Source organism: Furipterus horrens, unplaced genomic scaffold, assembly GCF_987537825.1.
Source record: "Furipterus horrens unplaced genomic scaffold, mFurHor1.1.pri manual_scaffold_4, whole genome shotgun sequence".
Taxonomy (NCBI): Eukaryota; Metazoa; Chordata; class Mammalia; order Chiroptera; family Furipteridae; genus Furipterus; species Furipterus horrens.
Window position 1 is genome coordinate 99,529,853 of NW_028327174.1, and position 15,266 is coordinate 99,545,118.

Sequence of the window (15,266 nt, forward strand, 5' to 3'; positions counted from 1 at the left end):
CCCTAGTGACCTGCTGTCTGTGACCTGCCCTCTGAAAGCTTCATTCTGTGACTAGCCTCCCGTGACCTGCCCTCCTTGACCTGCATTCTATGACCTCCCTCAGTAACAGGCTACGGCCGCTGTCTGTGACCTGCTCTCTGTGAACTGCCCTCTGGGACCATCCGTCTGTGCCCTGTACTCAGTGACTGTCCACTGTGACCAGACATCTGTGACCTGCTCTAAGTTCTGGCTTCCTTCATGTGGTATTTGTGATCTGCTCCCCATTACCTCCCTCAGTGACATGACTTGTGTGACTGGCCCTGGTGACCTACCCTCCGTGACTTGGCCCTATGTCCTCACTCACTGCCCTGCCCTCTTTGTCCTCCCCCATCACCTCCCTCAGTGACCTACCCTAGTGACCTTCCCTCAGTCCCGCCATCAGTGACCAGCCCTCTGTGACCAGCCATCAGTAACCAGCCCTCAATCATCACCTGCCTTCAGTGACCTGCCCTGTGATGCCGGCCCTCTGTGACTGCCTCAGTCACATGCTCTCGTTGACCTCCCTCAGTGTCTTGCCCTGTATGCTCCCCCTCATATCTGTGACCTCCTTCACGACCTGCCCTCTGTCCTCTGTCTTTTGTGACCTGCCGTCACTTGCTCTAGTGACCTTCACTCAGTACTTCCACCAGGACCAGCCCTCTGTGACCTACCCTCAGTGATGTGATCTGTGTGTCCTGTCCTCAGTTCTGCCATCTGTGACCCGACCTCTGTGATCTGCCCTAAGGCCTTGCTTCCTTCGCCTGGGATTTGTGATCTGCCCCATATTACCTCCTTCGGTGACATGCCTTGTATGACCTGCCTGTGTGGCCGGCCTTCAGTGACCTGCCTTCTGTGATCCACCCTATGGGACCTCACTTAGTGCCTGACCCTCTGTGACTTCTGGAACCTCCTTCAGAGACCGGCGCTAGTGAACTTCCCTCATCCTGCCATCAGTGCCGGCCCTCTGGGACCGGACCTTGGCGACATGTGCCCTGCGACCACCCCTCAGGGACTTGTACTCTGCGACTGCCCTCTGTGAGCTGCTTCTGTGACGTAGCAACTGTGACCACCGCTCTGTGACTGCCACTGACCTTGCCCTCTGAGACCTGCTTCAGTGGACCCGCCCCGTGTCACTTCCCCTCAGGTAACCTGGCCTCGGACTTGTCCTCTGGGACCTACCTCCAGTCCTGCCCTCTGTGACTTGTGCCCCTGTGTCTTCCCTAGGTGACCTGGCTTCAGTGACCTACCTTCTCTGACCTGCTGTCTGAGACCAGCCCTCATTTCTGCCCTCTGCCACGTGCCCTCTGTGACCAGCGGACGCTAAGCTGCCCCATGACCCCTGCTCTCAGTGACATACCCATGTGACCTGCCCTCGGAGACCTTCTTTCTGCAAGCTGTCCTCAGGGACTACCCACGGTGAGCCACCCTGTGTGATCTGCCTCAGTGACTTGCCCTCTGATAACTTCCCTCTGTGACTATCCTTAGGAACATGCTGTCTGAGTCCTCCCTCAGAGACTTGCCCCTGTGACTTGCCCTCTGTGACGTCACTCAGTGACTGGCCCTAGTGACCTCCCCTCAGTCCTGCCCACTGTTATAGGTCCTTTGTGACCGGCGCTGTGTGACCTAAGTGCCTGGCCCTCTGTGACTTCACTACTGTGTCCTGTCTCAGTGAGCTGCATTAGTGACCTTCCCTCAGTCCTGCCATCGGTGAGCAGCTCTGTGTGACCTGCCTCAGTCCCCTGCGTTCCGTGTCCTGCCGTCTCTTACCTGCCCCCTGGGACATGCCCAGTGAGACGTGCCCTCCGTGACCTGGCTCCAGTGACCTTCCCTAGTGACCTGCTGTCTGTGACCTGCCCTCTGAAAGCTTCATTCTGTGACTAGCCTCCCGTGACCTGCCCTCCTTGACCTGCATTCTATGACCTCCCTCAGTAACAGGCTACGACCGCTGTCTGTGACCTGCTCTCTGTGAACTGCCCTCTGGGACCGTCCGTCTGTGCCCTGTACTCAGTGACTGTCCACTGTGACCAGGCATCTGTGACCTGCTCTAAGTTCTGGCTTCCTTCATGTGGTATTTGTGATCTGCTCCCCATTACCTCCCTCAGTGACATGACTTGTGTGACTGGCCCTGGTGACCTACCCTCCGTGACTTGGCCCTATGTCCTCACTCACTGCCCTGCCCTCTTTGTCCTCCCCCATCACCTCCCTCAGTGACCTACCCTAGTGACCTTCCCTCAGTCCCGCCATCAGTGACCAGCCCTCTGTGACCAGCCATCAGTAACCAGCCCTCAATCATCACCTGCCTTCAGTGACCTGCCCTGTGATGCCGGCCCTCTGTGACTGCCTCAGTCACATGCTCTCGTTGACCTCCCTCAGTGTCTTGCCCTGTATGCTCCCCCTCACATCTGTGACCTCCTTCACGACCTGCCCTCTGTCCTCTGTCTTTTGTGACCTGCCGTCTGTGACTTGCCCTCTGTGACCTCGCTCAGTGACTTGCTCTAGTGACCTTCACTCAGTACTTCCACCAGGACCAGCCCTCTGTGACCTACCCTCAGTGATGTGATCTGTGTGTCCTGTCCTCAGTTCTGCCATCTGTGACCCGACCTCTGTGATCTGCCCTAAGGCCTTGCTTCCTTCGCCTGGGATTTGTGATCTGCCCCATATTACCTCCTTCGGTGACATGCCTTGTATGACCTGCCTGTGTGGCCGGCCTTCAGTGACCTGCCTTCTGTGATCCACCCTATGGGACCTCACTTAGTGCCTGACCCTCTGTGACTTCTGGAACCTCCTTCAGAGACCGGCGCTAGTGAACTTCCCTCATCCTGCCATCAGTGCCGGCCCTCTGGGACCGGGCCTTGGCGACATGTGCCCTGCAACCACCCCTCAGGGACTTGTACTCTGCGACTGCCCTCTGTGAGCTGCTTCTGTGACGTAGCAACTGTGACCACCGCTCTGTGACTGCCACTGACCTTGCCCTCTGAGACCTGCTTCAGTGGACCCGCCCCGTGTCACTTCCCCTCAGGTAACCTGGCCTCGGACTTGTCCTCTGGGACCTACCTCCAGTCCTGCCCTCTGTGACTTGTGCCCCTGTGTCTTCCCTAGGTGACCTGGCTTCAGTGACCTACCTTCTCTGACCTGCTGTCTGAGACCAGCCCTCATTTCTGCCCTCTGCCACGTGCCCTCTGTGACCAGCGGACGCTAAGCTGCCCCATGACCCCTGCTCTCAGTGACATACCCATGTGACCTGCCCTCGGAGACCTTCTTTCTGCAAGCTTTCCTCAGGGACTACCCACGGTGAGCCACCCTGTGTGATCTGCCTCAGTGACTTGCCCTCTGATAACTTCCCTCTGTGACTATCCTTAGGAACATGCTGTCTGAGTCCTCCCTCAGAGACTTGCCCCTGTGACTTGCCCTCTGTGACGTCACTCAGTGACTGGCCCTAGTGACCTTCCCTCAGTCCTGCCCACTGTTATAGGTCCTTTGTGACCTGCGCTGTGTGACCTAAGTGCCTGGTCCTCTGTGACTTCACTACTGTGTCCTGTCTCAGTGAGCTGCATTAGTGACCTTCCCTCAGTCCTGCCATCGGTGAGCAGCTCTGTGTGACCTGCCTCAGTCCCCTGCGTTCCGTGTCCTGCCGTCTCTTACCTGCCCCCTGGGACATGCCCAATGAGACGTGCCCTCCGTGACCTGGCTCCAGTGACCTTCCCTAGTGACCTGCTGTCTGTGACCTGCCCTCTGAAAGCTTCATTCTGTGACTAGCCTCCCGTGACCTGCCCTCCTTGACCTGCATTCTATGACCTCCCTCAGTAACAGGCTACGGCCGCTGTCTGTGACCTGCTCTCTGTGAACTGCCCTCTGGGACCATCCGTCTGTGCCCTGTACTCAGTGACTGTCCACTGTGACCAGACATCTGTGACCTGCTCTAAGTTCTGGCTTCCTTCATGTGGTATTTGTGATCTGCTCCCCATTACCTCCCTCAGTGACATGACTTGTGTGACTGGCCCTGGTGACCTACCCTCCGTGACTTGGCCCTATGTCCTCACTCACTGCCCTGCCCTCTTTGTCCTCCCCCATCACCTCCCTCAGTGACCTACCCTAGTGACCTTCCCTCAGTCCCGCCATCAGTGACCAGCCCTCTGTGACCAGCCATCAGTAACCAGCCCTCAATCATCACCTGCCTTCAGTGACCTGCCCTGTGATGCCGGCCCTCTGTGACTGCCTCAGTCACATGCTCTCGTTGACCTCCCTCAGTGTCTTGCCCTGTATGCTCCCCCTCATATCTGTGACCTCCTTCACGACCTGCCCTCTGTCCTCTGTCTTTTGTGACCTGCCGTCACTTGCTCTAGTGACCTTCACTCAGTACTTCCACCAGGACCAGCCCTCTGTGACCTACCCTCAGTGATGTGATCTGTGTGTCCTGTCCTCAGTTCTGCCATCTGTGACCCGACCTCTGTGATCTGCCCTAAGGCCTTGCTTCCTTCGCCTGGGATTTGTGATCTGCCCCATATTACCTCCTTCGGTGACATGCCTTGTATGACCTGCCTGTGTGGCCGGCCTTCAGTGACCTGCCTTCTGTGATCCACCCTATGGGACCTCACTTAGTGCCTGACCCTCTGTGACTTCTGGAACCTCCTTCAGAGACCGGCGCTAGTGAACTTCCCTCATCCTGCCATCAGTGCCGGCCCTCTGGGACCGGACCTTGGCGACATGTGCCCTGCGACCACCCCTCAGGGACTTGTACTCTGCGACTGCCCTCTGTGAGCTGCTTCTGTGACGTAGCAACTGTGACCACCGCTCTGTGACTGCCACTGACCTTGCCCTCTGAGACCTGCTTCAGTGGACCCGCCCCGTGTCACTTCCCCTCAGGTAACCTGGCCTCGGACTTGTCCTCTGGGACCTACCTCCAGTCCTGCCCTCTGTGACTTGTGCCCCTGTGTCTTCCCTAGGTGACCTGGCTTCAGTGACCTACCTTCTCTGACCTGCTGTCTGAGACCAGCCCTCATTTCTGCCCTCTGCCACGTGCCCTCTGTGACCAGCGGACGCTAAGCTGCCCCATGACCCCTGCTCTCAGTGACATACCCATGTGACCTGCCCTCGGAGACCTTCTTTCTGCAAGCTGTCCTCAGGGACTACCCACGGTGAGCCACCCTGTGTGATCTGCCTCAGTGACTTGCCCTCTGATAACTTCCCTCTGTGACTATCCTTAGGAACATGCTGTCTGAGTCCTCCCTCAGAGACTTGCCCCTGTGACTTGCCCTCTGTGACGTCACTCAGTGACTGGCCCTAGTGACCTCCCCTCAGTCCTGCCCACTGTTATAGGTCCTTTGTGACCGGCGCTGTGTGACCTAAGTGCCTGGCCCTCTGTGACTTCACTACTGTGTCCTGTCTCAGTGAGCTGCATTAGTGACCTTCCCTCAGTCCTGCCATCGGTGAGCAGCTCTGTGTGACCTGCCTCAGTCCCCTGCGTTCCGTGTCCTGCCGTCTCTTACCTGCCCCCTGGGACATGCCCAGTGAGACGTGCCCTCCGTGACCTGGCTCCAGTGACCTTCCCTAGTGACCTGCTGTCTGTGACCTGCCCTCTGAAAGCTTCATTCTGTGACTAGCCTCCCGTGACCTGCCCTCCTTGACCTGCATTCTATGACCTCCCTCAGTAACAGGCTACGACCGCTGTCTGTGACCTGCTCTCTGTGAACTGCCCTCTGGGACCGTCCGTCTGTGCCCTGTACTCAGTGACTGTCCACTGTGACCAGGCATCTGTGACCTGCTCTAAGTTCTGGCTTCCTTCATGTGGTATTTGTGATCTGCTCCCCATTACCTCCCTCAGTGACATGACTTGTGTGACTGGCCCTGGTGACCTACCCTCCGTGACTTGGCCCTATGTCCTCACTCACTGCCCTGCCCTCTTTGTCCTCCCCCATCACCTCCCTCAGTGACCTACCCTAGTGACCTTCCCTCAGTCCCGCCATCAGTGACCAGCCCTCTGTGACCAGCCATCAGTAACCAGCCCTCAATCATCACCTGCCTTCAGTGACCTGCCCTGTGATGCCGGCCCTCTGTGACTGCCTCAGTCACATGCTCTCGTTGACCTCCCTCAGTGTCTTGCCCTGTATGCTCCCCCTCACATCTGTGACCTCCTTCACGACCTGCCCTCTGTCCTCTGTCTTTTGTGACCTGCCGTCTGTGACTTGCCCTCTGTGACCTCGCTCAGTGACTTGCTCTAGTGACCTTCACTCAGTACTTCCACCAGGACCAGCCCTCTGTGACCTACCCTCAGTGATGTGATCTGTGTGTCCTGTCCTCAGTTCTGCCATCTGTGACCCGACCTCTGTGATCTGCCCTAAGGCCTTGCTTCCTTCGCCTGGGATTTGTGATCTGCCCCATATTACCTCCTTCGGTGACATGCCTTGTATGACCTGCCTGTGTGGCCGGCCTTCAGTGACCTGCCTTCTGTGATCCACCCTATGGGACCTCACTTAGTGCCTGACCCTCTGTGACTTCTGGAACCTCCTTCAGAGACCGGCGCTAGTGAACTTCCCTCATCCTGCCATCAGTGCCGGCCCTCTGGGACCGGGCCTTGGCGACATGTGCCCTGCGACCACCCCTCAGGGACTTGTACTCTGCGACTGCCCTCTGTGAGCTGCTTCTGTGACGTAGCAACTGTGACCACCGCTCTGTGACTGCCACTGACCTTGCCCTCTGAGACCTGCTTCAGTGGACCCGCCCCGTGTCACTTCGCCTCAGGTAACCTGGCCTCGGACTTGTCCTCTGGGACCTACCTCCAGTCCTGCCCTCTGTGACTTGTCCCCCTGTGTCTTCCCTAGGTGACCTGGCTTCAGTGACCTACCTTCTCTGACCTGCTGTCTGAGACCAGCCCTCATTTCTGCCCTCTGCCACGTGCCCTCTGTGACCAGCGGACGCTAAGCTGCCCCATGACCCCTGCTCTCAGTGACATACCCATGTGACCTGCCCTCGGAGACCTTCTTTCTGCAAGCTGTCCTCAGGGACTACCCACGGTGAGCCACCCTGTGTGATCTGCCTCAGTGACTTGCCCTCTGATAACTTCCCTCTGTGACTATCCTTAGGAACATGCTGTCTGAGTCCTCCCTCAGAGACTTGCCCCTGTGACTTGCCCTCTGTGACGTCACTCAGTGACTGGCCCTAGTGACCTCCCCTCAGTCCTGCCCACTGTTATAGGTCCTTTGTGACCGGCGCTGTGTGACCTAAGTGCCTGGCCCTCTGTGACTTCACTACTGTGTCCTGTCTCAGTGAGCTGCATTAGTGACCTTCCCTCAGTCCTGCCATCGGTGAGCAGCTCTGTGTGACCTGCCTCACTCCCCTGCGTTCCGTGTCCTGCCGTCTCTTACCTGCCCCCTGGGACATGCCCAGTGAGACGTGCCCTCCGTGACCTGGCTCCAGTGACCTTCCCTAGTGACCTGCTGTCTGTGACCTGCCCTCTGAAAGCTTCATTCTGTGACTAGCCTCCCGTGACCTGCCCTCCTTGACCTGCATTCTATGACCTCCCTCAGTAACAGGCTACGACCGCTGTCTGTGACCTGCTCTCTGTGAACTGCCCTCTGGGACCGTCCGTCTGTGCCCTGTACTCAGTGACTGTCCACTGTGACCAGGCATCTGTGACCTGCTCTAAGTTCTGGCTTCCTTCATGTGGTATTTGTGATCTGCTCCCCATTACCTCCCTCAGTGACATGACTTGTGTGACTGGCCCTGGTGACCTACCCTCCGTGACTTGGCCCTATGTCCTCACTCACTGCCCTGCCCTCTTTGTCCTCCCCCATCACCTCCCTCAGTGACCTACCCTAGTGACCTTCCCTCAGTCCCGCCATCAGTGACCAGCCCTCTGTGACCAGCCATCAGTAACCAGCCCTCAATCATCACCTGCCTTCAGTGACCTGCCCTGTGATGCCGGCCCTCTGTGACTGCCTCAGTCACATGCTCTCGTTGACCTCCCTCAGTGTCTTGCCCTGTATGCTCCCCCTCACATCTGTGACCTCCTTCACGACCAGCCCTCTGTCCTCTGTCTTTTGTGACCTGCCGTCTGTGACTTGCCCTCTGTGACCTCGCTCAGTGACTTGCTCTAGTGACCTTCACTCAGTACTTCCACCAGGACCAGCCCTCTGTGACCTACCCTCAGTGATGTGATCTGTGTGTCCTGTCCTCAGTTCTGCCATCTGTGACCCGACCTCTGTGATCTGCCCTAAGGCCTTGCTTCCTTCGCCTGGGATTTGTGATCTGCCCCATATTACCTCCTTCGGTGACATGCCTTGTATGACCTGCCTGTGTGGCCGGCCTTCAGTGACCTGCCTTCTGTGATCCACCCTATGGGACCTCACTTAGTGCCTGACCCTCTGTGACTTCTGGAACCTCCTTCAGAGACCGGCGCTAGTGAACTTCCCTCATCCTGCCATCAGTGCCGGCCCTCTGGGACCGGGCCTTGGCGACATGTGCCCTGCGACCACCCCTCAGGGACTTGTACTCTGCGACTGCCCTCTGTGAGCTGCTTCTGTGACGTAGCAACTGTGACCACCGCTCTGTGACTGCCACTGACCTTGCCCTCTGAGACCTGCTTCAGTGGACCCGCCCCGTGTCACTTCGCGTCAAGTAACCTGGCCTCGGACTTGTCCTCTGGGACCTACCTCCAGTCCTGCCCTCTGTGACTTGTCCCCCTGTGTCTTCCCTAGGTGACCTGGCTTCAGTGACCTACCTTCTCTGACCTGCTGTCTGAGACCAGCCCTCATTTCTGCCCTCTGCCACGTGCCCTCTGTGACCAGCGGACGCTAAGCTGCCCCATGACCCCTGCTCTCAGTGACATACCCATGTGACCTGCCCTCGGAGACCTTCTTTCTGCAAGCTGTCCTCAGGGACTACCCACGGTGAGCCACCCTGTGTGATCTGCCTCAGTGACTTGCCCTCTGATAACTTCCCTCTGTGACTATCCTTAGGAACATGCTGTCTGAGTCCTCCCTCAGAGACTTGCCCCTGTGACTTGCCCTCTATGACGTCACTCAGTGACTGGCCCTAGTGACCTCCCCTCAGTCCTGCCCACTGTTATAGGTCCTTTGTGACCTGCGCTGTGTGACCTAAGTGCCTGGCCCTCTGTGACTTCACTACTGTGTCCTGTCTCAGTGAGCTGCATTAGTGACCTTCCCTCAGTCCTGCCATCGGTGAGCAGCTCTGTGTGACCTGCCTCAGTCCCCTGCGTTCCGTGTCCTGCCGTCTCTTACCTGCCCCCTGGGACATGCCCAGTGAGACGTGCCCTCCGTGACCTGGCTCCAGTGACCTTCCCTAGTGACCTGCTGTCTGTGACCTGCCCTCTGAAAGCTTCATTCTTTGACTAGCCTCCTTGGACTTGCCCTCCTTGACCTGCATTCTATGACCTCCCTCAGTAACAGGCTACGACCGCTGTCTGTGACCTGCTCTCTGTGAACTGCCCTCTGGGACCGTCCGTCTGTGCCCTGTACTCAGTGACTGTCCACTGTGACCAGGCATCTGTGACCTGCTCTAAGTTCTGGCTTCCTTCATGTGGTATTTGTGATCTGCTCCCCATTACCTCCCTCAGTGACATGACTTGTGTGACTGGCCCTGGTGACCTACCCTCCGTGACTTGGCCCTATGTCCTCACTCACTGCCCTGCCCTCTTTGTCCTCCCCCATCACCTCCCTCAGTGACCTACCCTAGTGACCTTCCCTCAGTCCCGCCATCAGTGACCAGCCCTCTGTGACCAGCCATCAGTAACCAGCCCTCAATCATCACCTGCCTTCAGTGACCTGCCCTGTGATGCCGGCCCTCTGTGACTGCCTCAGTCACATGCTCTCGTTGACCTCCCTCAGTGTCTTGCCCTGTATGCTCCCCCTCACATCTGTGACCTCCTTCACGACCTGCCCTCTGTCCTCTGTCTTTTGTGACCTGCCGTCTGTGACTTGCCCTCTGTGACCTCGCTCAGTGACTTGCTCTAGTGACCTTCACTCAGTACTTCCACCAGGACCAGCCCTCTGTGACCTACCCTCAGTGATGTGATCTGTGTGTCCTGTCCTCAGTTCTGCCATCTGTGACCCGACCTCTGTGATCTGCCCTAAGGCCTTGCTTCCTTCGCCTGGGATTTGTGATCTGCCCCATATTACCTCCTTCGGTGACATGCCTTGTATGACCTGCCTGTGTGGCCGGCCTTCAGTGACCTGCCTTCTGTGATCCACCCTATGGGACCTCACTTAGTGCCTGACCCTCTGTGACTTCTGGAACCTCCTTCAGAGACCGGCGCTAGTGAACTTCCCTCATCATGCCATCAGTGCCGGCCCTCTGGGACCGGGCCTTGGCGACATGTGCCCTGCGACCACCCCTCAGGGACTTGTACTCTGCGACTGCCCTCTGTGAGCTGCTTCTGTGACGTAGCAACTGTGACCACCGCTCTGTGACTGCCACTGACCTTGCCCTCTGAGACCTGCTTCAGTGGACCCACCCCGTGTCACTTCGCCTCAAGTAACCTGGCCTCGGACTTGTCCTCTGGGACCTACCTCCAGTCCTGCCCTCTGTGACTTGTCCCCCTGTGTCTTCCCTAGGTGACCTGGCTTCAGTGACCTACCTTCTCTGACCTGCTGTCTGAGACCAGCCCTCATTTCTGCCCTCTGCCACGTGCCCTCTGTGACCAGCGGACGCTAAGCTGCCCCATGACCCCTGCTCTCAGTGACATACCCATGTGACCTGCCCTCGGAGACCTTCTTTCTGCAAGCTGTCCTCAGGGACTACCCACGGTGAGCCACCCTGTGTGATCTGCCTCAGTGACTTGCCCTCTGATAACTTCCCTCTGTGACTATCCTTAGGAACATGCTGTCTGAGTCCTCCCTCAGAGACTTGCCCCTGTGACTTGCCCTCTGTGACGTCACTCAGTGACTGGCCCTAGTGACCTCCCCTCAGTCCTGCCCACTGTTATAGGTCCTTTGTGACCTGCGCTGTGTGACCTAAGTGCCTGGCCCTCTGTGACTTCACTACTGTGTCCTGTCTCAGTGAGCTGCATTACTGACCTTCCCTCAGTCCTGCCATCGGTGAGCAGCTCTGTGTGACCTGCCTCAGTCCCCTGCGTTCCGTGTCCTGCCGTCTCTTACCTGCCCCCTGGGACATGCCCAGTGAGACGTGCCCTCCGTGACCTGGCTCCAGTGACCTTCCCTAGTGACCTGCTGTCTGTGACCTGCCCTCTGAAAGCTTCATTCTGTGACTAGCCTCCCGTGACCTGCCCTCCTTGACCTGCATTCTATGACCTCCCTCAGTAACAGGCTACGACCGCTGTCTGTGACCTGCTCTCTGTGAACTGCCCTCTGGGACCATCCGTCTGTGCCCTGTACTCAGTGACTGTCCACTGTGACCAGGCATCTGTGACCTGCTCTAAGTTCTGGCTTCCTTCATGTGGTATTTGTGATCTGCTCCCCATTACCTCCCTCAGTGACATGACTTGTGTGACTGGCCCTGGTGACCTACCCTCCGTGACTTGGCCCTATGTCCTCACTCACTGCCCTGCCCTCTTTGTCCTCCCCCATCACCTCCCTCAGTGACCTACCCTAGTGACCTTCCCTCAGTCCCGCCATCAGTGACCAGCCCTCTGTGACCAGCCATCAGTAACCAGCCCTCAATCATCACCTGCCTTCAGTGACCTGCCCTGTGATGCCGGCCCTCTGTGACTGCCTCAGTCACATGCTCTCGTTGACCTCCCTCAGTGTCTTGCCCTGTATGCTCCCCCTCACATCTGTGACCTCCTTCACGACCTGCCCTCTGTCCTCTGTCTTTTGTGACCTGCCGTCTGTGACTTGCCCTCTGTGACCTCGCTCAGTGACTTGCTCTAGTGACCTTCACTCAGTACTTCCACCAGGACCAGCCCTCTGTGACCTACCCTCAGTGATGTGATCTGTGTGTCCTGTCCTCAGTTCTGCCATCTGTGACCCGACCTCTGTGATCTGCCCTAAGGCCTTGCTTCCTTCGCCTGGGATTTGTGATCTGCCCCATATTACCTCCTTCGGTGACATGCCTTGTATGACCTGCCTGTGTGGCCGGCCTTCAGTGACCTGCCTTCTGTGATCCACCCTATGGGACCTCACTTAGTGCCTGACCCTCTGTGACTTCTGGAACCTCCTTCAGAGACCGGCGCTAGTGAACTTCCCTCATCCTGCCATCAGTGCCGGCCCTCTGGGACCGGACCTTGACGACATGTGCCCTGCGACCACCCCTCAGGGACTTGTACTCTGCGACTGCCCTCTGTGAGCTGCTTCTGTGACGTAGCAACTGTGACCACCGCTCTGTGACTGCCACTGACCTTGCCCTCTGAGACCTGCTTCAGTGGACCCGCCCCGTGTCACTTCGCCTCAAGTAACCTGGCCTCGGACTTGTCCTCTGGGACCTACCTCCAGTCCTGCCCTCTGTGACTTGTCCCCCTGTGTCTTCCCTAGGTGACCTGGCTTCAGTGACCTACCTTCTCTGACCTGCTGTCTGAGACCAGCCCTCATTTCTGCCCTCTGCCACGTGCCCTCTGTGACCAGCGGACGCTAAGCTGCCCCATGACCCCTGCTCTCAGTGACATACCCATGTGACCTGCCCTCGGAGACCTTCTTTCTGCAAGCTGTCCTCAGGGACTACCCACGGTGAGCCACCCTGTGTGATCTGCCTCAGTGACTTGCCCTCTGATAACTTCCCTCTGTGACTATCCTTAGGAACATGCTGTCTGAGTCCTCCCTCAGAGACTTGCCCCTGTGACTTGCCCTCTGTGACGTCACTCAGTGACTGGCCCTAGTGACCTTCCCTCAGTCCTGCCCACTGTTATAGGTCCTTTGTGACCTGCGCTGTGTGACCTAAGTGCCTGGCCCTCTGTGACTTCACTACTGTGTCCTGTCTCAGTGAGCTGCATTAGTGACCTTCCCTCAGTCCTGCCATCGCTGAGCAGCTCTGTGTAACCTGCCTCAGTCCCCTGCGTTCCGTGTCCTGCCGTCTCTTACCTGTCCCCTGGGACATGCCCAGTGAGACGTGCCCTCCGTGACCTGGCTCCAGTGACCTTCCCTAGTGACCTGCTGTCTGTGACCTGCCCTCTGAAAGCTTCATTCTGTGACTAGCCTCCCGTGACCTGCCCTCCTTGACCTGCATTCTATGACCTCCCTCAGTAACAGGCTACGACCGCTGTCTGTGACCTGCTCTCTGTGAACTGCCCTCTGGGACCATCCGTCTGTGCCCTGTACTCAGTGACTGTCCACTGTGACCAGGCATCTGTGACCTGCTCTAAGTTCTGGCTTCCTTCATGTGGTATTTGTGATCTGCTCCCCATTACCTCCCTCAGTGACATGACTTGTGTGACTGGCCCTGGTGACCTACCCTCCGTGACTTGGCCCTATGTCCTCACTCACTGCCCTGCCCTCTTTGTCCTCCCCCATCACCTCCCTCAGTGACCTACCCTAGTGACCTTCCCTCAGTCCCGCCATCAGTGACCAGCCCTCTGTGACCAGCCATCAGTAACCAGCCCTCAATCATCACCTGCCTTCAGTGACCTGCCCTGTGATGCCGGCCCTCTGTGACTGCCTCAGTCACATGCTCTCGTTGACCTCCCTCAGTGTCTTGCCCTGTATGCTCCCCCTCACATCTGTGACCTCCTTCACGACCTGCCCTCTGTCCTCTGTCTTTTGTGACCTGCCGTCTGTGACTTGCCCTCTGTGACCTCGCTCAGTGACTTGCTCTAGTGACCTTCACTCAGTACTTCCACCAGGACCAGCCCTCTGTGACCTACCCTCAGTGATGTGATCTGTGTGTCCTGTCCTCAGTTCTGCCATCTGTGACCCGACCTCTGTGATCTGCCCTAAGGCCTTGCTTCCTTCGCCTGGGATTTGTGATCTGCCCCATATTACCTCCTTCGGTGACATGCCTTGTATGACCTGCCTGTGTGGCCGGCCTTCAGTGACCTGCCTTCTGTGATCCACCCTATGGGACCTCACTTAGTGCCTGACCCTCTGTGACTTCTGGAACCTCCTTCAGAGACCGGCGCTAGTGAACTTCCCTCATCCTGCCATCAGTGCCGGCCCTCTGGGACCGGACCTTGGCGACATGTGCCCTGCGACCACCCCTCAGGGACTTGTACTCTGCGACTGCCCTCTGTGAGCTGCTTCTGTGACGTAGCAACTGTGACCACCGCTCTGTGACTGCCACTGACCTTGCCCTCTGAGACCTGCTTCAGTGGACCCGCCCCGTGTCACTTCGCCTCAAGTAACCTGGCCTCGGACTTGTCCTCTGGGACCTACCTCCAGTCCTGCCCTCTGTGACTTGTCCCCCTGTGTCTTCCCTAGGTGACCTGGCTTCAGTGACCTACCTTCTCTGACCTGCTGTCTGAGACCAGCCCTCATTTCTGCCCTCTGCCACGTGCCCTCTGTGACCAGCGGACGCTAAGCTGCCCCATGACCCCTGCTCTCAGTGACATACCCATGTGACCTGCCCTCGGAGACCTTCTTTCTGCAAGCTGTCCTCAGGGACTACCCACGGTGAGCCACCCTGTGTGATCTGCCTCAGTGACTTGCCCTCTGATAACTTCCCTCTGTGACTATCCTTAGGAACATGCTGTCTGAGTCCTCCCTCAGAGACTTGCCCCTGTGACTTGCCCTCTGTGACGTCACTCAGTGACTGGCCCTAGTGACCTTCCCTCAGTCCTGCCCACTGTTATAGGTCCTTTGTGACCTGCGCTGTGTGACCTAAGTGCCTGGCCCTCTGTGACTTCACTACTGTGTCCTGTCTCAGTGAGCTGCATTAGTGACCTTCCCTCAGTCCTGCCATCGGTGAGCAGCTCTGTGTGACCTGCCTCAGTCCCCTGCGTTCCGTGTCCTGCCGTCTCTTACCTGCCCCCTGGGACATGCCCAGTGAGACGTGCCCTCCGTGACCTGGCTCCAGTGACCTTCCCTAGTGACCTGCTGTCTGTGACCTGCCCTCTGAAAGCTTCATTCTGTGACTAGCCTCCCGTGACCTGCCCTCCTTGACCTGCATTCTATGACCTCCCTCAGTAACGGGCTACGGCCGCTGTCTGTGACCTGCTCTCTGTGAACTGCCCTCTGGGACCATCCGTCTGTGCCCTGTACTCAGTGACTGTCCACTGTGACCAGGCATCTGTGACCTGCTCTAAGTTCTGGCTTCCTTCATGTGGTATTTGTGATCTGCTCCCCATTACCTCCCTCAGTGACATGACTTGTGTGACTGGCCCTGGTGACCTACCCTCCGTGACTTGGCCC